Source organism: Brienomyrus brachyistius, chromosome 2 (genome assembly GCF_023856365.1).
Source record: "Brienomyrus brachyistius isolate T26 chromosome 2, BBRACH_0.4, whole genome shotgun sequence".
NCBI classification, from domain to species: Eukaryota; Metazoa; Chordata; class Actinopteri; order Osteoglossiformes; family Mormyridae; genus Brienomyrus; species Brienomyrus brachyistius.
Window position 1 is genome coordinate 27,255,114 of NC_064534.1, and position 22,668 is coordinate 27,277,781.

At 40.7% G+C, this 22,668-nt stretch overlaps 1 protein-coding gene across 1 annotated transcript in view; it reads left to right on the forward strand.

Annotated features, from left to right (window-relative positions):
* Positions 1-22,668, forward strand: part of riok2 (RIO kinase 2 (yeast)) — a 399,097-nt gene that overhangs the window by 223,025 nt on the left and 153,404 nt on the right. The gene's annotated exons all lie outside the window — the stretch shown is intronic.

Genomic DNA, 22,668 nt, shown 5'->3' on the forward strand with positions numbered 1-22,668 from the left:
TCGCAGGACTATTATGAGCTAACATGATTCCCTACACCCAGAGTTTCCTCTATCATGTTCGGTTGAGAACTTCCCTACGGAAAGCATCATTAACCGCACGTAGTAAAAAAAGGGAAAGTGTTCTGTTGTTCTGCCTGCAAATGCAAAAGGGCTCTCAAATAGTTTTTAAAAGTGCATAGCTATTTAAAGTTATGGTACGTTATGTTATTTATTTCATTTAATATTTTTACCATAAGTTGAGGTTACATTTATACATGGCAATAATGATCAGACGTTTGAGAAGAACATTTATACATATAATTTTGACTAACATATTTATAAGATGATTGTTTTATATTTTTTATAGTGTATTTAAATTGTACATTACATGAGACAATGGCTTTTCCTATGTTGAGTAGCCTGGCGAAACAGAAAGTATTCATCTCCAGCACAGTTGAAATGGATATATCCGGTTACCTGCTTGCCAAAGGCCAGTACTACAAATAAACTGATATTTGAATAATTTGCTGATATTAAAAGAGAAATATTTCCCTATTAAATCCGCCGAGAAATAAAAGCGCAAGGGAAGCGCGGGTCTACATTGTTCTGCATGTCGGAGGGCTGATGCTAGATTCATCCATAGGGGGCGCAGTAGAGTTAAAAATTCAAAGCGGCTATTTGTTGTCATGAGAGACAATTAGCAATGTCACTAACACAGATTCAGAATTTATAAAGGGATATGCAGCACAAAGAGAACAGCACATAGGCGGGTCTAGACACGTTTTAGCCACCGTATGCTTTTGGCTCGGCTCCGGTGAAAGATCAATTTAGCGATTTGTCCCATATTTTCGTACACATTTTCTAGCACCCTCCGGTTGGGAACAATTTAACCGTGGGTGGCGTCCCGTGCATCTCTTTTGAAAGTGGCAACCCTACTGGGCGGGGGTGAGACCTCCTAATGGTCTTGCATCCTCCAATCGCCCCCGTGCAATGTGAACTGCAGACTCCTTTATTATTATTATTATTTTTTTTTTACTGTGAATTGTAATATTACAGCATAGCTGTTATTTGTATCGGATTATGACACTACGATAATTTAAGTTTCCTGTATAATAAGAAAAAATAACAAAACCGTTTTTCCCTGCTATAATGAAACCCGTTACTAACCGATTATAACATGATGAAATTTACATTTGTCTGTTTCAATATTTTATACTCATCGTTCTTTGGACCAAGTCTTTTAAAATCATTCCAATATGTGAATTTTATTTTTTCCCCCTACGATAGACCTGCTATAATAACGAAACGATGAAGTCAAAATGGGTTGAAATTTACACTGAGCTTTAAATAGGTTTAAATAGGTTTGTTTTGGCAACGCAGTGTGAAATTGCTAACTAGGTGTCATTTGAAGATGATTCTAATTCCTCCATAGCACCCCTTGTCATTCCTTGTGGTTCTAATCTAATAACACCTCCAACATTAAAACTGAAAAAAGCTAAGGATATTAGAAAAGTTTACTATGTCAATAGGTACTTTGCCCTTTCGCGTTTTCCCTCCCAGTCTCATGAATGAACGTCAAGCTCAAATTTATATCTAAGGTGTTTCCTGATGTGCCAAAGTTTTACAAGGAACCTTTGGCTTCTTCTTTCTTCTACTCCACTGTACCTATACATGTCCTCGCTATATGCACCATTATTTGTATATTCCATCTAATATCCAGAGGTGGAAAGTTCAGGTCCAGAAAGTAAAAATCCAGACCAAGATTTTGTTTCAACCAACCAGTTAATGACTGTGACTCTTTATGCTCAACCAGTTGGTTGAAACAAAGACTTGGTCTGGATTTGTATTTTCTGAACCCAAACTTTCCACTTCTGATTAGGACCGATCATGTTACCGGTGTATCTAGCATATTCATTATATGACTGCCATGCTACTTTGCTGTTTCATTGCCCATTACCATTTTATTAGGGCTCCATTAGGGGTCAATGATAGTCTGACTTTAGCCTCAAAAATACATTTCTTTTGATGGCAGGATCATTTGGCTAATGACTGGAATCATTTTACATGTAAATGAGATTCAGCTCTTATTAGTATGATTGAATGTCATAAAAAATGCGAAACAGATTCTTGTTTGATATCACGCATAAGCTGACAGACATTATCTGGGACAGCCGCCTTCTCCATTCACATGTACAGCGGCTGAAGCTTGGTTAATCGGTTGCTAGGTGCTGGTCACCAAATGCTAACGTTCAATCCTCAGTATTCATTTCCTGGATTTGCGTGGATTGGCCAAAAAGGCAGCACTTTACCCCACGGATCTCATTCACTGACAAAGATATCAAACATTTACCATCTGCCAGTAAAAAAATTCAATAAACAACCTCTTTATTTAAGGCCCTTTCCATTAATTAAAAACAATTGTGAAATAATTCAAGTATAAGTTTCTATTCATGTTCTTGTCACATATTACTATATATTCAAATAATGAAATTGAAAAGATAGATTTGTTCACATTCTAAACATGATTAATAGGTTCCACATGAGAACTGTAATTCTAACAGAAGCTATTGTGAGTGTTCGGTTAGCTTTTCCATTGTGGATTAAGACCTGCCTTGTGATCTGTGTCATTCTTTCAACATTCTTCTCTGCCCTCACAGACATTTTCCCTGTTCATCTCCAAAACGGAGAGAGGTGTTAAGCATGCCCTGTCGTCTTCCTCCTTCTCCTTTCAACTCGCTGTTCCATGGGTCAGTCACAGCAGTGATCCCCTCAGACCTAGATGAGAGAATCTAGTGTGTGGCCTAACGCTGGTCATATGGAAGACATGGCTGCAGTTAGACTAATCTTCCTTTATGACTAGGCAGGGCGCTCCACTGCCTGAATTGCTGGTGGAAGTGTTGGAGACCATGGCTTGCTCAGATTCTTCAGCTCCCTGCTCCACAGATGTCCCCGCAGCTGTTGCCGTTGGCCCTTCCGAGGATGTCGCCCTCTCCTCCCTTCCAGCTGCCAGAAAGCCAGAACAGTGTGTATATTGTGCTTGATGGAAAGCATTTTTTTGCTCATTCTTCTTGTTCTAAGACAGAAAGAGAGAATTTCTGTATGCTGAGGGTTGTCTTGTGCGGCCACAAGACTACAGCTGGACGAAAGTGTGGAGGGCAGAGATTGACTGCCGTAATCCCTCCACTTTCCCACTGTCTAAGTAGCTTGTCCAATGCCTGCAAGGTGTTGGACTGCATTGGCAGAGTCAGTGGGAACTGCTGTTGAAATTAACCTCACTACTGCTCTGTGTGGCTGAAACTACGGGCGCAGGGTAATTTGCACGGCGGATAAGAACAGCTTGGAGAATGTTTGCTTAGTCTTCTAAAAACATGGGTTGAGTAATGTGCTCAAGTATGACTGACCAAACTGTGCAACCTGAGTGTGTTTTCGCTCAAGACATTGCACAACACTCTCAGTGTGCTAAAAAGCATTTTATTTTCATGTTTACAGAACCATTTTACCAGGTGAATGTATTTATTGATGCTTGGATATGATTATAATAAAAGTCTAGATGCATTTTCCCATTACACGCAAATATATGAAAGGCATTCTCTATAAGTATCAGATTTTAGATTTTATGAGGTAACATGTTCTGCTGGCTTACGTGGAAATAACAGCTATGTATATGACGTTACTGCCCATCTTATCTGGTTTGGCAATAAAATATTTGGCCCATGTTAGCACTAGCAACATGATAAGGTTTGACTAGGGGTGCATAGTAATGTAATGTGACAAATATTTAAGTAATTTTAAGTTCCTTAGTATTAAAAAATAGCTTGGTTTCGAGGAAATAATGAGAACATAATCTCATTATATTGCTAATTTCAAATGAATTGCTCGTTTTAAAGTCAACATTTAAGTAATTTATATAATGCACACATTTCAGCTGGCAAATAGTTTTTAATAAAGCTATTTTTAAAAAGATTTATTTAAACAAATTAGAGAAACCTTTTGCATTTAAAATTAGAACCATTTATTTAATTCATGCTGTATATAGTAACATGCTTTGATTACATTCTATTGCTTTATGGAATAAAGTCATTACTGACTTCTTTGACGTTTCTTCACCAAAATTGCTTTAATCCTTTCTCGTCTTGCACTGCATCCATCACCCCACTGGTTATGCGTGTCTTGACCCATGGAAAGGGTTCCGCCTTTGTGTTCCCAGTAGCCGTCTCTGGTGGGAAAGCAGCACAGCTGCAACTATCCACCCAGACAGCTTCCCCTGACCTACACAGTTCACAGGAGATGGGGCTGCTCCCTGCCAACCTGGAGAAATGGAGGGTGAGCCCCCAAATGCAACAAAACCCCAACAAGAGGCAGACGTCTATGTCAAACACAAGTGGAACTTCAATATTCTATCACTGACAATCCCCCCTCCCCCAACAGTCCCCTTACAGCCCGCTGAGAACATTCCCTGTGCAAATCACAACATTGCCCCACCTCGAGATTAACTAATCATCACTGTTCTTTCTTTTATCACTATAACTTTCCGATGCGACAGAAATGCTGAAAAATGGACCACACTTTGTTATACTTCAAATCTAGGAATCAAACAAAACAAAAACAGGCTGTTATTTCTAAGTTCTGTGAAGCCCACCTGACCACAGTTTATCTGAGATTATCTGCTAGAAAATCAGAAAGTCAACAATGTTTGTAACAGCCTCTCAAAGAAGGTCAGGTGCAAAGATAGCGGCACATATGATATCACACACACAGGAAGTACAAACGGTACCACTGCCAAAACAGTACAGAATCAAATTCCCAGGTTGTCTGATGGGGGCTTGCCAGATTGTTCCGTGAAACAAAGGCAACCTGTGTTTTAACATCTGCCTGTCCAACCTGCCATGAAAACAAGCCCCTCACTCAGCAGGTAACATACTCCGCCATTAATCAGTCCCAAAGGGTTCACAAATCCTGCAGATGAACTGTGCCCGGTGCGATTCTCTGAGGTTAGAGGTCATGTGACTGCTCTAATCTGCCGTCCCTCTGTTGCATAAACAAACACACATGGGACGAGTGCGATGCCGAGCTGGAAACTGACACATGGTGACAGCCGTGTTGACCGAGAACCCCTGGAACACTAAAGTGGGGATCTTATTGCTTCAAAAGGTCAAGCTTTGAAGAGCTTGTATTTTTTTTGTTTTTGAAATTGAATATGGGTAATTCCCCCAGGTATAAACAGAGGTCTATAACAGTCACTGTTGTGCAGGCAGATATGTGCAGCTGATTGGATGTCTTTTCTGGCGTGGAAAGGTGTGACGTTAAAATCATATTCCTGAATAAGCAGGGAATTGGGTTAGGGTTAGGCAATCCTAACTGGAGAGTTAGTGGAGAGTGTGCATTAGCTCAAAGTGTGTGTGAGTATCTATGGGTCTGCGCTGCATTTGACTGGCATCCTCTTCGGGGTGCCCAACTGCTACAATGTCTAACTGGATAAATGGATGGAAGGTGAATGGATATGTTTGGTATTCTGTGAAATGTTATTCATAAAGAATAACAACTACTGAAAGCGCCAGTGAAGCACTATGCTAGATATCTAATTCATTTTAATTACTGCAATAATAATCAGACACCTAATTATGTCTGATTATTACCCCAGGTAAATATATTAACCAGTGATTTATGCTTTAGCATGCTTGCTGTCTCATTTACATTCAATGGCATTAGTTAGGTAGGTGCTATTAATCACATGTCAAATGCATTGATTAAGTGGAGTAGGCATGCATTCTGGGGAATTTCAGCAGAGGTTCTGGGATCACCATAAATGTCTAAATAACATGTGCTGTATATTTACCTCCTGACCTATATAGCTTGTTAACCGGTCTGACTTCCTCACGCCAAAAGGTACACAAGGCCTCTAAGTGACTTACCGAGCCTGGAAGTCTTTTGCTCATTCATTGAAACTGATACCAGCATGTCCTAAATGGATTATATAAAGTTAAGGGCATTTAATCAGACCCAAGTTTACAAGGGTGCCTCAGGGAACATAGCACCCTGAAATTAATAGTGTATACCCTCAGGTGGAAGTCAATCAGTCTATGACTGTCGGGTTGGGGTGAAGGACGCTGTTGTGCCCCCTCCCCCATTTCAGATGCATCCTTAGTGATTGTGTTCTGGACGTAGCACTGCATGTAGGAGAAGTAGCCGTCTCTGGTGGGAAAGCAGCACCACTTTTACATGTGTGTGTTTTTTGGATGTCTGCACATGCACGTATGTGCCAGTCCCAAATCCACACAATCATTGCAGGATCCATCCCTCCATTAGGGTATCTCCTGGCCTGTGCTCTGTCCTTCCTGGAGCAGGCTTCAGACCCACTCAGGCTCTGTGCTGGGTTACTGGCCATGGAATGCGGATGGTCAGATACATTATTATTTACTTGCCTATTACGTTATTCAATGTAACATATTAAAAATGAATGGTTATGAATTAATAAATGCCACATTTTACATCTATCTTATGTAAATTTTATAACAAATATCCGGATTATACACATTTCTTTAATAGGGTTGACATGGTTAACATTTCATTGATGGACAGCACTGTTTATCAGGGGTACTGTAAAGGATGGGGGGTAGGAAGGATGAGTGCGGGGGTCTCTGTGTGACAGGGGCCCTAAAAGTCCAGAATATAATTGGATTGTTCTGGGTTGGGGACCCAATATGATATGTTATCATGGGGCCCAAAATCTCTAATGGCACCCCTGCTGCTCTTTACAGTAATAGTGCTTTTGTTAATGTCGCTAAGCTAATTAATAATTTATAATCATATTCCTGTTCTATGATGGCCGTACATTCATGGAGTCACTAAATAAAGTAGTTCCTGCCAATGTGAAGGTTACCAGACAAAGATGCTGATCTTGCCCTCGTGAGGCCGGGGGGCCTTGGATAGGCGGGGTCTCCTTACCATCAGTTATGAGACCCCCGTGTAGAGACATGTCATTACAATGGTTCTTATCACGGGAAACATGGGTTATCTTGAGCGGCTACTGCTTTGGGCCAATGACACACCAGTCCTTTCATTCTAAAGGTTCAGAGTAGATCCTTTACTCACAGGCTCTCTTTCGCTTTTTTTATGGAGAAGACAACAGGGCCACTATTCCGGACCATCCAATTCAATTAAAACATCAGATAATGTGATGGCATATCAAGTGTGGCCGTGGAAAATGAGGGGCAGGGGTGGCCTCCACCTCTCACTGCCCCCGCCCCCCCATTCCCATCCATCTGTTTGGGCTCCGTCAAAAGGCCCCTTTGCTAGTTGTTTGGCATCGCCTTGCCTTCCTTTATGCTTGAGGGACATTCAATCTTGTGTTCGACACACACCACTCCGCGACACTTAAGAACAGCCGATTCTTTGTGCAGATCCACAGGATTCCTCCCCCCACACCCGAGACGAGGGACTGTAAATACAGCCTCACACCCCCCTGAGGCTGGCAGCCTGAAGAAGGGGATGCGTGTACATGGAGGAGAGAGGAAAGCAGAGCTGGGGAAACCTACTGGAGCACATGAAGATCATGAGATCATGAGACCCTTTCATCCCCTTCTTTTGTGGTTTCAGAAACTCACCCGAACTAACGTCAGTTTGCCATGCAGGTGTTCGCTAACTCGGCAGATGAGGGTGAAATGGTTTTCTTGAGAAGGAGGGGCTTGCAGGGCTGGGGGGTGGGGTGCATGAGAGGTGAAAATATAACATTTCTCATGCTGTATCTGATAGATTCGTGACGCATTCTGAGGGTGTTCACCTTCCTCTCGAAAAGCCTGCAATATAGCCCGGGAGAAAAAAAAGTTTTAAAGAACTTCTACATTTACCAGAAGAAATCAAATCTAACACATTAAATGTTATTTTCTCAATTTGCAACCATAAAAGGGCTTTAAAAATCTGCAGAAGATTCAGATTTACTGGTCTAGGTATATTACACTGGGCTGCTGATGTATCTGTAAAGAAAAGGCTTGTTGTGACATTTAATTATTCATTATATCCAACCAAGTTCTTGCTGGTTCCAAGTTCATTACGTTGTTATACTTATTTAATTACAGTAACCATCGTTACATTGACCTGCTTTTATCACATAGTCACATTTTAACCATTATAGTTTTCTTTGAAATTAAAGTTGTTATCTATCTCCACATACAAATTGGAATTAAAAGGTCTTCATTCTTGGCATATTCTTGGGGGGTTCAAAGTCTTCGGTTTGTTAACTGGACACATATCTGGTCGGAAGCAAATGAATTTGGGTGGGGCTCCCGCCTTTATTTTAAAACATGGCTGCGTGCTTGAATGGGACATAGGTCAGCTTATAAGGCCGCACGAGTTTTGTAGTCAATCCACCAGGCGGATCGGCAGGAAATTCACTAAAGAAATTCGCAAATAATATGCCAGTAACATAAAATTTCTCCACTACTATCCTCTGTTTATGGACACAGGCTTGTAGATGCTGAAGGTTTCCTTTTGATTGAGTCTGTTACCTTGCTAATACATTGAATTGGTTCAAGTTTGTTTTTTTTTTTTTTTTTTTTGTCTTTTTTTTACCAAACATACAAATAGCCTTACAATAAATCTGAAATATATTCAAGCAATAATATGGGAGAAGGAGTGCGGTTGTGCTCCAAAATACCAAGGCTGTGATTCAATAACAGGCACAAGGCATTCTCGTATGTTATTGCTTTTACACAACATCCCATCGAGTAGCACTAACACCAATAAGCCATAACAGATAATACTTTGCTTGTTCATTTATTCAAACATTTACGGGCCCCTGCAAGCAAAAAATAGCCCCACCAGCCAAACCAACACAAACAGTTGCTCTCAAGTACTTTGCATTGCATTATATTTAGCAAAATATATTCATATTTTCCTGCTGACCTGGCGATGTGTGACCATAGATTTTGGGGCCATTGATAAGTGCTCTGGCCACTGAATCTACCAGGGCTTCCATGCCCCTTTGACAATCCTGATTATATGAAGTACGCTATTTTCATGTATTGTCAAATATTTATTTTCAATCTTTTATTCTGTTTTCTGTATTTTCATCAGTTTTCATCTGCCAATATTAAACATGCTCGGTAGTATTGTCATGCCCGGCTCGTCCGCTCCTCGTGTGTGCCACGCCCCCTGATTACCCACGTGTGCTTCCCTGATCGTCTCCAGCTTTGTCCGCTTCCCTTGATTAGTCTTTGTGTATTTAAGTCCTGGTCTGACCTGTTCCCCTTATCCGTCATTGTGGTTAGGTGTGAGTTTAGTGTGGTTTGTCGGCTCTAGTCCCTGTTACCCCCATTAAACCCTCAGTTTACCCTGATCGCTGCCTGATTGCCTGGTCCTTCCACGCCTGCCCGCACGATCGCCTGTCTGCTCAACCCTCGATCGTGACAAGTATAAATAATTTATACATTTTATTTATAATTCTTTAAATAAATTTATAAAGATATATATATTTTTTTGCCTTATCCTTTTATCTGATCTGGTTTTATCTGAATGTCAGAAGGGGTGTTTTGGAGGGGGAAAAGGGCAAGGGTCATCTCATTGATGGCATGAAAAGACAAGAGGAGAGTTTGCTGCTGTGATGTTTTTCAAGATAATTTGAAGCAGGATGACCAAAATTTGGGCTTTGAAGCATGTGTCATGTTTTCCGCGCCGGGTCGGGCACTGTGATGAAAGGGGTCACTGCTCAGTTCATGCCCAGCGGCTCAGGCGAGTACCAGTTCATTCTGGCCTGAGGAGCAGGAACGGGCATGTGTGGCTGGACTTTGGACACCCTTGGAAGGGATAAAGATGATGTCATTACAGAAATAGACTCATTCTTCAGTATTGCACCCACCATTATTAACAAAGACTAACCACACAAGAGTCTTCTGGAAAAAAACAAGCACTGAACATCAGAATTTACAGAAAAGTGCTTAGTTGATCTTTAAATAGACGGCATAATAAGCCTGACATTTATGAGGCTGGGGGCATGGTTTTCCGGTCTTTTCTTGGCATCGAATAATTGGCGATGTGTTCACAGTCTTAGGAAACTTCACCATCCTAGTGTTTTAAAAGTCAAGGACAGTTTTAACATCCTGCACATAAGATATTAATTCTAATTTTACTTTTAGAATAGTCACAGACTGAGATTAAATGGGAAGGCACAAGTTAACTGAGGCTCATGGGAACCCATCTGTTTATTATCTTACCACCAAGCACCCACCATATTTAAAAATGATTTTTGAGAATATAAGTATAAGGGAGATGCACACTGGGCCTGAAAATGCTTTTACCTGATTGGCTATTAGGTTTTATTGTCACTGTCACTGGCATTATGAAGGCACACTTAATGGAAAGCGTTACCGAAATTTCTCCCTTTTTCCATAAACAACGAAAATAGGACATAAAGGTATCACTGGGGTACATTTATTTCATGTTTTTCTTTTCAGATAAAGGGACAAAATGAACTAATTACCATTACAATGTACATCACGAGAGAACATCCTCCTTCTAATCACTTGTGCTGCTCGGGTTTTACAGGCAGTGTATTAACACCCGTTATTATAACTGCATGTCATGGGACTGTGGGAGTATATCTGCATAACACAAGGAGAAGAAAGGAACTCGGCAAACAGAGCAGAGGTGGGATTCAGACCTCGAGGTATGAGGTGACTGTGCTGCCTACTGCACCACTGTGCCTCACAGTTAAATGACCATTGTGATTTCGGCAGAATTCACTTATGTGGGACTTTTGTGAACCAAAGACAGAGAAATGTGATTAATTGTTCTTTGTAATTTAAAAGTAACACGATCCTATCTCCTAAGTTTTTACCCTTGTGGAATAGGGTTTATAAAATTCTACAGCAACCATTTTTTTTCAAGGGTGAAAATACTTTCAAGGGTGAACAAGAGTGTGTCTGTTATGAATTGGCATCCCATCCCTGGTACCTTGTGCCCTGTCCCTCCTTGGATAGAGACTACAGCACAACTAAATATCTTACTATCCCACACACTGTTCTAAGGTGTGTGAGTCTACTTTTTAACATTTACAGGGCATAGTTATAACAACAAATATCCGATAAATAAGTAATGATTGTGTTCCGTGAAATGATTATGACTGAAAGGAGATGACTGACAAAAAATGATCAGGAACACTCATCCATTTGCCAGAGTATCTACCCATCATTTTTAGTGACAATACAGAACACATACTGTAACAATTGGCTTTGAAAATATAGTATTACCATCTTGATAATATCAATTTTGCAAAAAAAGTTCCCAGGCTTTAATGATTTCAAAACTTCAGTCACGTTCTGATAATGTTTAATCGCGTTGTGTATTTTCCCCTTATATTGCTTAGTGAGTTAGTGTGTTTTGTACTGTTACATCAGTCTCTGTAATCAGAATCAGGAACAGCTTCACTATCCAAGTGCATGGGTAAGGATTTTTGGGCTATTTTGTGTTTCGTATAAAGAACACACGATACATACACAGTAACAGTGTATATAGTGAAGACATAAAGCTTGCAGCCGATACGTCAAACAGAGAGAGGATCAGTGTTGGGGAGGAAGGAGGGGAGGCACGAAAGGAGGGATTGGGGTGGTTTACAGTGAGATGTTCCCTGCATTAACAAGACCTTTAAATAGTAAATAAATAACAGGTCTGTCACATGTGGATAGTACAAATATGTAGTGCAGCTCAGATTTTGTATAGTTATTTTATGTATTAGAGTCTGATTGATCGGTGAGCTGAGAGCCGCCTCGGTGAGATATGAGGCTGTTCTCACATCTCAAAAAGTCTCTTATGAGGGTTTTCAATGATCATCCATTCATCTTCTGAAGCCACTTACCCTATTCAGAGTTGTGGGGGGTCCAAAGGCACAAGGCAGGCACAAACCTAGGATGGGGCTTCAAACCTACCACAGGGCCTATTCACACCTATGGGCACTACAACTCCAATTAACCTCAGCATGTTTTTGGACTGTGGGGGAAACCAGAGTACCTGGAGAAAACCGCATGACAACATGGGGAGAACATGCAAACTCCACACACACAGAACCCCAGCAGAGACTAGAACACAGGTCAGGGAAGCAGAAGGCACTAGTGCAAACCACTGCACCACCACGCCGACCCATTTTCAATGGTCAATAGCAGTGAAGTCTTTTTGGCTGTTTGTTCATTATTAAAATTAAGAAAATCTTTTAATTCAGACATATAAAAGCTCATTCCATCCATGCAATGAATTAGCCTAAAAGTGTTTACAGAGATTATTGAATTAATCTATCATACAATGACCCTATTAAACTGCCAGAAGACTTTTTCAGTGTGTTTGTGATTCTATAAAAGACTCTGCACAAAAGTAGTGAATTCAATTATCAGATTACATTTCACAGTTTTTTTCCGTTCTTTGCATTGCTTTCTTAATTTCACATTTTGCAATTTTTATGAAATATCAGGAGAAACCATGCAATTAGCTTTCTAAATGTGCAAATATAATACATATATAATATTTATTAAAATGATATGTATTAAATTATATGGCATGTATTATGGTATTTTAATGCATAGGTATGGCCATGCAGTATGGCCCCCTAGAGGGTACCTCAAGCAGCAGCGGATCAGCAGCCCCTAGGCTACACTTTTCCTTGCCCCCTCTTCTGCCCCCACTCACCAAAACAATACAACGGTTAACTACGAAATTACCAAATATTAGTAACTATGAAATAAATTCTACAAAGAGATTGTAATTCTGTATCAAACAATACATGTCACACCAGAAGAACAACAAACCAGCAAGCTGGCGCTCTCACATCAGTCATATGTAGCAACCAGAAAGAGCGTAACAAAGACCTCATTAAATAAATGCAACTCAAAAGAGGTCATCTTAAAACATTGCACTCTTATCCAGTGTGTCTCAACTACATCCACAAACTGCACTTAAGAAACTTTTATGATCGTTAGCACAGACCACAGATAACTTTGTAGAGAAAGGCAAATACCACAAGAATATAAAACAAGTTCTTATCGTTAGAATGTTTTGCTCCAAATGTACCTGGGAAAAAGATAAGGTTAAAAAATTGATGGTCAATAGGGGCCCCCAGATTGCTCTGGGCCACTAGGCTACAGCCTAGGCAAGCCTGATTATTAATCCACCCCTGACTACAGTACCTCACATCTCCAGAGCTGTGTGTTCTCCCCTTTTCACATGGGCTTCCCCCAGCTGCTCCAGTTTCCAAAATCACGGTCCATCCACTTTCCAATCAAACAACCTGTCCATCAGACTGCCAGACAGAGAAGGGTGATTCATCACTCCACACAATACGTTTCCCCTGCTCCAGAGTCCAGTGGTGACGTGCTTTACACCACTCCATCCAAAGCTTGGCATTGCACTTGGTAATGTAAGGCTTGCATGCAGCTGCTTGGTCATGGAAGCCCATTCCATGAAGCTCCAGGAGCACAGTTTTTGTGCTGAGGTTAATGCCAGAGGAAGTTTGGAACTCTGCAGTTAATGGGTATACAGAGTGTTGGCAACTTTTACGCACTATGTACCTTGGCACTCTGCAACCCCACCCAGGTACTTTACGTTGTCTGCCACTTCATGGCTGAGTTTCTGTTGTTCCCAACCACTTCTACTTTACAATAACACCACACATAGTTCACTGTGGAATGTCTAGAAGCAAAGAAGCTCCATGAACTGACTTATTGCAAAGGTGGCATAACAGTTGAATTCCCTGAGCTCTTCAGAATGACCCAGTCTTTCACAAATGTTTGTAAACCTGACTGCATGGCTAGGTGTTTGATTTCATACACCTGCGGCAATGGCTCTGAATGAAACACCTGAATTCAGTGATTGAGGTGTGTGCCCCAATACTTTTGTCCATATAGTGTATTTGCTGATGATGTTCTTTTGACCTCATCCAACCAGAAGCTCCAGCGTGTGCTAGGTGTAGTCTGAAGCTGCAGGAATGTGAATGAGCTCTTCCAAATCTGAAGCTGTGGCAAAGTATCCCGGGATGTAGTTGATGAGTGTTAGAAAGAGGGAAGGTGAGAGGTTGGTTTCACCACTGATAGAAACCAAATCATCCCTGTACCACAATATTGGTACGGACATGTCACAACTATCTATACCCAAATCTACACCCCTGGTAGGAAGGTACATAATTCTGATGAATGTGAATCGTGGCTGCAGTTTTGCACTGAGCCGGTCTATTGTGGGTATGGCAGAGCAAAGTTGTCGGATGGGGCTCAGAGTTCACCCATCATGACTGAGAAGACATCGCTGCCAGTACAAGCAAGAAAAGCAAGGATTCTCTGCGAGGCTGTTGGGTATGACAGGGTGAGGTGTTTAGAGATCCCGAAGGACCCTGAAAGAGGGCCACTGCTACCTGCTTACCTTTCAAATGATGGATGAATGGATCTTATTTAGAATTTCCCCAGTTTGTTATTCTTTATTGTAATCATGTCAAGGAAAGAACATCATCACTTCCAACAAAGAAACAGAAATCTGGACAATAAACAGGAAAGTCCTTCACGTAATACCTCACACTGTACAGTGTGCACTGTGTAGCCTGATCCCAGGTTTGATACACATTGAACAGTGATTGTTGCTCAGGGTTCAGTCTTGCATCTGGAGTGCAAGACTTTGTGCTGCTATTTTGTGCCTTAAGAGTGTTACATAACCATTTGCATGTTCGTAGTCTTGGCTTTGTAATTGGCGTGTTTTTTATCTTTCACATTTGTGCCTTGGATTTAGTACCTCCACGGCTCTACCAGCTATCCACACTTGAGTCCTCTACCTGCATAATACCTCATTCCAGAACCTCCAATCCAGTTAGAGACTCACGGGTTAGCAGGTACCGGCAATTACCTGCTTCCTGTGGTGTCCTGCCTGAGGGGTGCAGGGCGGCATTTGTGGAGTGGTTCAGTTCAAGATGTTTTGCATCTGTGTCTTGTTTGATCTTTTGACAGTAAACCCTGTTTAAGCAAACTCCTTGAGTCCCCTGGTGACAATATCAGCAGGTATTCTCTGGTTTCTGAAAAATAACTCTGATTCCACAAAAAAAATATCTCCTGGTGTGATTAAAAGGGAAGGAAGACACATTACAGCTCTTTTTATAATGTGACAGACAGAGATAGAGAACGAAGACAGCACAAAGCATTGTTCTGTTTGCATGTCTTTATTTATTATTCTTGCTGTTTTTGTTGTTGTTGTTGTTGTATTATTGCTAATATTATTTTTATCATATGCCAAAAAGTCAACCTTGAACCCTGGAGACCACATCAAAATGTGATTTTTGTGCATGCTAATTTTCTGCTTTGATTATATTATACTATGTAACAAAAATCTAATTATGTAAAATCAACTTCCTCCTTTCGTAATGAATAGTTGGGGGGAGAATGAATGAATGAATAATAAATAAGAAATATATAATAAATATATATTTTTTTTTTATGGTCTTGAACATCATTAAATGAATGCATCACAAATGTAAATGAATGAATTCTTCCAGATAGAACATTTTTCTCTACAAAATAAGTCATTTTATCTTCTAACTATTTATCCTCACTGGGTTGGTTGGAGCCAGTTCACAAGCAGCAGAGGGCGTCAGGCTGGGGGGCCCCTTAGACAGCATGATGGTCCATCTTGCGCATATACTGTCTATTCAGATATGCAATTTCTGCTGGAATCTGTTGTACCCAGATGAAACCTACACAACAGAGGGAAGATATGCTAACTGCATAGACTGAGCCGCGGGGATTCAAGCACCCTACCCTGAAGAAGTATGACAGCAGGGCTGCCCAACAAGCCACTCTGCCTCCCTCAGCTACTTCTTGATGGTCAAATATATTATATTATCAACATGCCCAGAAGAAGAAAATCACTCATTCTACAGTAGGCCCATATATTTCTTCTATGCTGGGGTCAAGTTTACCACCGATCATCTGGTTGATAATGCATTCTTTATAGCTCCTACAGGTTCACGAGGAGTAGATTAATTATTTCATTGTTTTAGAGGAGGGATCTGCAAATTCTGGTTTTCACCATTACATCACCGTTTTTTCTTTTTCTAAGTAGGTTTTTATTGAGGGGTGGGGGGTATGGTGAGTTATACTGTGGATCTGTTGTTAATACAGTTACACAACTAAAAAATCCTCAAGCTTAATATTCTGGCTCAAATAGCAGAGCTAAGAAGTTGTTTCCTTTAAAGGAGTTTTCCATATATACCCTTCTGGGTAGTATATTTACAAGTTGAGCAAATGATTATGAGTGTATTAAACATGAAATGAGAAATTACAAAGTTTCTAAAACTGCTCCTCAGTTCTGAATTGCAAGGTAGGGAATGGGATACTCTCAATGGAAGGATTTAGTGTAGGGTTGGGGGTTGGTGGAGGGGAGGGCAGTTAGGCTCAGTCTCTGTTAGTCGGAGCTTCAGGTGATGATGCGGCCTCCAGATGGAGATCTCTCCCAGTCATGTAGAGACCCATAACAAGACAGGAAATGAATGTTGGCATAACAGCGACAGGAAAAGTCATCAGCATTAAAATGCCTTAGGATCTCCAATGAGGACAAGATCATGTACTGAGGAGCATGGATCTAGGAGCAGAAGTAACTTTTAACTGTACTTAGTAGAAATACACACTCCTAGGTTTGATCTTCTCACCATCGTTTTATTTCTCGAGATATATGTCATTGTAAAAGTGAAGAATGCATTTCCTTTACATTATGGGTGTCTGATTTTTAGTCTGTAAATGGTGCCATTGGAGGGCATCACCTGTAAAGATGGAGTTAACTTTCAGTATGAAACTAATAACGCTCTATTGTATGTTCAAATTACAGCTATATTACATAAAGGCTTGGGTGATACTTGACATCTTAATTCTTAATTCTGAAAAAAATCACATTCCCTGGAGGTTACAAGGGATTATCTTTAATTCAGGGGGTTAAGCTCTCTGATGCTGACATGGCAACCCACAAGACAACACCCTTTAATAAAACTATGAGTGTGTGATTGGCAGTGTGGTGGCGCAGTGCTTAGCAAGAAGGTCCTGGGTTTGGTTCCTGGGTTGGGTGTGGACCTTTCTGTGTGGAGTACACAGGCTCTCCCCATGTTTGTGTGGGTTTCTACTGGGGGCTCTAGTTTCCTTCTGCAGTCCAAAACGGTGTGTGGTAGGTTGATTGGCAAATCTGGTTTGGCCCTCTGAGTGTTGGCACCTGCCTAGAGTTGGTTCCTGTCTGCACCTGTTGTTCCTGGGATAGGCTCCAGCGACCCCGGTTGGGATTAAGCAGTTATGGTGATTGATTGTACAATCATACAATCACTGTAAAACTCATTCCAAGCAAAATGAAGTCTATTTCTAAGTTAAGTTCTATCTTACTTACAATTTAGTAATCCCCATCCATGCTACAAACCAACTAAAGACCAGTTTGTTGCAATTTTTCAATTGGCGGCTGTACTGTATTTTAAAAACTTCAATATTATTGGAGTTTGGTACAGTGCAATTGATTGTTGATAGTTATATCAGAGGCAGTTGTCTAGTTATAAAAATGCTTTAACTAATTTTGAACTAACCTAAGATCAAATATATATTTAACTGCATTGTACCCATCTATCACACTGGCATTCCTTTGATATTTTCCTTGCAGGGGCTGTACCCACTTGCATTACTGCTCTGCATTTCCTGCCATTATTGTTCCTTCTATCCCAAGAATGCAGTGAAACATCCCAATGAAGTAAGACAACCTTGCATCAGCAATCGGTGGCCTGTACTACGAAGCGTGGTTACTGGCTTATCGGGGTAACTCGTCGGATTTAAGGTACCACAGTTTAAATGGACTTCATATTTGTTCACTTACATTGCGTCAAGACTAGCTTAATTCCGACAAGTTACCCCGATAAGCCAGTAACCTCGCTTCGCAGTACAGACCCCTGGACTGGCCAAGCACCTTCAAAAGCTCCAAAACAGCGAATTTCCACCATAGCGTGATGCATGCTTCTTCTTATGACAGACCTAGGAGCCTCCAGAACCCTACTAACCTAAACACAGGTCGCCTACCGTACCGAAACAGATACTGACTCAATTTACTCTTACGGTCACAGCAAGCAATATTTTCCATAATCTTATTTCAATTTGTTTTTTATTCTAATGTGCACAAATTTTAATTCTGCACCGTATTAAATATAGGTTTAAGCATTTAATTGTGATAACTATAATCAGTGACATGCCTAGCAGGCACCCATAATTTATTTAAACATTATGCTTTGTCTTAGCAATTAAAATCTTCATTTAAAATGAAAATAAAACGGGCACGGATGTGCATGCAAATTAAATTAAATTCGTTTTTTCATCAGAGGTTTGCTGAATTGCTAACAGTAAATATTTGACATATTAACCAGTAAAATGCTAAACCATGATTGTGTTATTAATGATATAAATGTAGAAAGCATGTGTATTCATCCTAAGAGATAATGTTTTAATGTTCTTCCTGATTTGGTAACAAGTCTTATCCTCACGTGGTGAATCAGCAAAGGCAGATTTCAATGCTTGCTGGCAGGGCCGCCAGGCGGGAGTAGGAATGGCGGGGGAGGGGGGGTGACTGGGTCAGTTGCTTCCCAGGCCCTGGGTCAAGGGGGGCCCCAAAAGGGCCCTCTAACCATCAAATAATCTGCTGGAATAATTTGCAAAAACATATATTTATGAGGGGCGGCATGGTGGTGCAGTGGTTAGCACTGTCGCCTCACACCTCTGGGACCCGGGTTCGAGTCTCCGCCTGGGTCACATGTGTGCAGAGTTTGCATGTTCTCCCCGTGTCGTCGTGGGGTTTCCTCCGGGTACTCCGGTTTCCCCCCACAGTCCAAAAACATGCTGAGGCTAATTGGAGTTGCTGAATTGCCCGTAGGTGTGCATGTGTGAGTGACTGGTGTGTGAGTGTGCCCTGCGATGGGCTGGCCCCCCATCCTGGGTTGTTCCCTGCCTCGTGCCCATTGATTCCAGGATAGGCTCCAGACCCCCCGCGACCCAATAGGATAAGCGGTTTGGAAAATGGATGGATGGATATATTTATGATATAACATCATGGGTATGTTGATAATACAATATATTTGAATATATATACTTTATATAGTATTTGTGAATCACATAAAAGCTTGTTATTTGTTATCTTCCTAATTTTCCTTGACATAATGCTTGAAAACAACCAACATATTAAGCTTTTGAGCAGATTTTTGTTAAATATGCCAGAGACGTTGGATAGTTGATAAACTTGGTTTAACATGTCATAAATTTCTTGCAGACCCAGAAAGATACAGTAAGTGATTTAAAGCAGTCAGATCGGAGACATGGCAACCCACTGAATACACATGTTTGTGTACTATATATATGTATGATTTTTTTGTATGATTTATTAAAATTAGATTTTGGTTTGTAGTCAATTTTTCGCTTTTATCATGTTCTGAGCCTCTTTAAGAGCAATACTCTGGGAATTTAAAATAAAAATGGGGCATTGAAATAAGGTAATAATGATTTGACTTATATCATAATAATTATGGATATCATTTGATATCTACATTGGCTGATATCAAAGTAGATTTATACATAATTGATTTATGCATTATCTATCGACCTATCACTTGACATTATAGCATCAATAAGATGAAACTCTCACCTTCTATACGATTAGGAATATTTTCTGGGAATTTCCCATACATGGGTCCCATGTAGATGGCCAGCAGAAATAAATTGCCTGCATCTAAACTTTTCTAAGTTTTAAACTGCTCATGCATATATATCGAGATGTGGTGTGAACTAGATAGTTCATGATGATGTTATAATACTTCAGGTCGGGGATGAGTTTTTGTCGATATCTGGTATCTGAAAGATCACCATCTAAACCAGGTGTGTCACTATTGCAATTCATCATTTTTTTTGTCCGACAAAATGGTGGGGAGGGGGGCCTTGTCCCCAGGCACGAGCAAGACATGGAGGGCCTGCTTTTTAGAGCTCTTCATATGCAAACACTCAGACGATTCTCCGACCGAGAACCTTCTGGAGCAGGCCTATATATGCTCTCAAGTTCTCTCTGATGTTGGACTGATTTCACAGTCTTAATAAAAAAGGGGTGATGGCACAGTGCCCTTACACCTCCAGGGCTGGGTGTTCAAGGCAGGGGGGGTGGGGGGGCAGTGGGGGAGGGGGGCTGGAGGTACCTGAGCATGAACAATTGAAAGTGCCTCCCTTCTGAATTCTGAGTGCCCTTCTTCAGATTTCACTGAGGGGAACCCCCGCATATTTTACAGAGTGTCCATTTTCAATCACAGATGATCATGGCAATTTACTGGTCGAACACCGACCCCTCAAAATGTCTCTGCACGGCCCTGCTCCACTCTGTATGTGTCTGAAGCCTCCAAACCTCCATGGTCTCCCTGTGGTACATCGCCAAAGAGAAGCAGTTAGACATGCATCTCTGAATCGCCCACACTGTGTGTGTCCGTACCCTGCGATGGACTGCTATCCCATCCAGGTACAGGATCCATCAAAGGTTTGGACACACAACCATATAGAAAGGTTAATTAACATTTTAGAATAATTATAAAGACATCAAAACTATAAAATAACACATATGGAACTATGCACTGACCGAAAAAGCATTCAACATAAAAAAATTATTTGTTCAAGGGCAGCTTGAGTTGCAGGTTTCTGTGATCGACAGAGTGATCCCACCATTGGGCCCTTGAGCAAAGCCCTCAACCCCAATTACTCCAAGAATGGCTGACCCTACTGTCTCCTCCATGCCAGTTTCATGAGGTGGCCTCCTGCGATGCTTCACCAGCTGTCCTGAAGGAGGTCCAGCATATGCTGAGCTGTCATTGGCTGCTTTTCCTTAACACTCGGGTGAAACTCCTCCAAAACCATTTCTACTGTGTTAAGGTCGGGTGGCCAGGTCATGTGATGCAATTCTCCTTCTTAGGCAGCTTGTGTGTCCAAACTTTTGACTGGCATGGCATACTCCAGTTCTGTGCTGCCTGGGAGGGACTCCGGGTCCCCCGTGATCCTGGTAAGCAGTCTGTAGATGGATGAATACCACTTAGAGATATTTTAGGCTGAATGGTACTGAGGGATTCCAGAGCATTCTGCCTCATTCCTCTTGGCACTGTACCAATACTCCGATACAAATGTATCCTAATACCACTTTTCACAAACATAGACACCTTACAGAAAACACTTTCTAATATAACTGGCACAGCATCATTTCTTTGTAAAGCATATAAGCATGTGACCATTTTCACCTTATTTTGCATGCTATATATTTGTATACTGTTTTGATATAAAACATGCCAATAAATATCAGAAAAACATCTTTCAGCACAATGTCAGACATTCACTTTCCCGTATTTGCTAGACACAGTTCTTTATTGAGGAGTGATGAAAAGCATGAATCATTGTTTACGCTGTTTTTTTATATATTTTTTCTTCCTGAGCACCTCACAGATGGATAAGTCTGCTTCTGTAATGTGTTTCCTGGCTTTGGAAATAGTCTCGAGAACGTCTGCCGATAAGCTGCCCATCGGCTCCCGGGATCCTAAAGACCCCGGAGGATGCATTTTTCCCTCAGTAACCAGCTGCTCCCTAACCATTCAGGAAAATAAAAAGGTTAGAAAGCAAGATTATGGCATTAAAAAAAATTATTTTATTTCTTTATGTTTAAAATTGGGTTCATACATAAATACTGTGAAAAAGAATAAAATATGCAGAAAATGTATTAATGCATATTTATATTTTGTGAAATTAAATGATGAATTTATTGATTTATTTGTATATATAAAAGTACACTATATAACACAGAATATAGATACTGGAGGAGATACATATACACTTGTGTATATAACTAAATAGTATATTGGAATTTCAGCCAATACGTAATTAAGCATTGCAGACCAGCCTAAGGTGAAACGCAAGTCTTGCCTCTTGCCGGTCATGTGTTCAGATGGCACTTATTGGACTAATCAGCCACCAACCTGGGAGGCCAAATGCTTTCTTTTGCAGGGAAATAGCAGTGTCTTGCATAGCAGGTAGCATAACATTGAAAATCATGACTCCACTGTGCTGTTTAAACTGTCCTCATTCCCCAATGTCTCCATCCATCATGTGAGATTTCAGATTACTGACTTTGACAGGCCTTGTCCCATGTTCAGTTTTTTTTTCCCATATTTTCATTTCTTTGTTACCTCTGGAGAAGAGCAACATTTAAACCAGAGAGTAGAAATATATTGCGATACAGTAAACACCATATAGTACAGTTAGTAGTAATTCATCAGAGAAACGTCAGCAATGCTTAACATTCTCTGAACACTACTAATGAATAATGAAGCTCACTGCGGCAATTATTTGAACCATGAACCACCAAAAAAGACTCTATGTCACTTCAGGATGACGGGTGTAATGCTAACAAAACATTAAGATTGATATGCACAATTATGTTCAGATGATGTTTTTGTTATTCAGCATGCGTTCTTTCATACTCTGTAATATTTTCTATTCTGGCTCGTTTTTCTGCTTTAAGTGCATTGATTTTCATGGCCACAATTGCTCATTTAAACATTTATTCTGTCATTATTTATGGTGTATTTTAATTTAACCATCATAATGATTTGGATTTTAGGACCTTGAATGTGATTCTTATGAAGGAATTTCA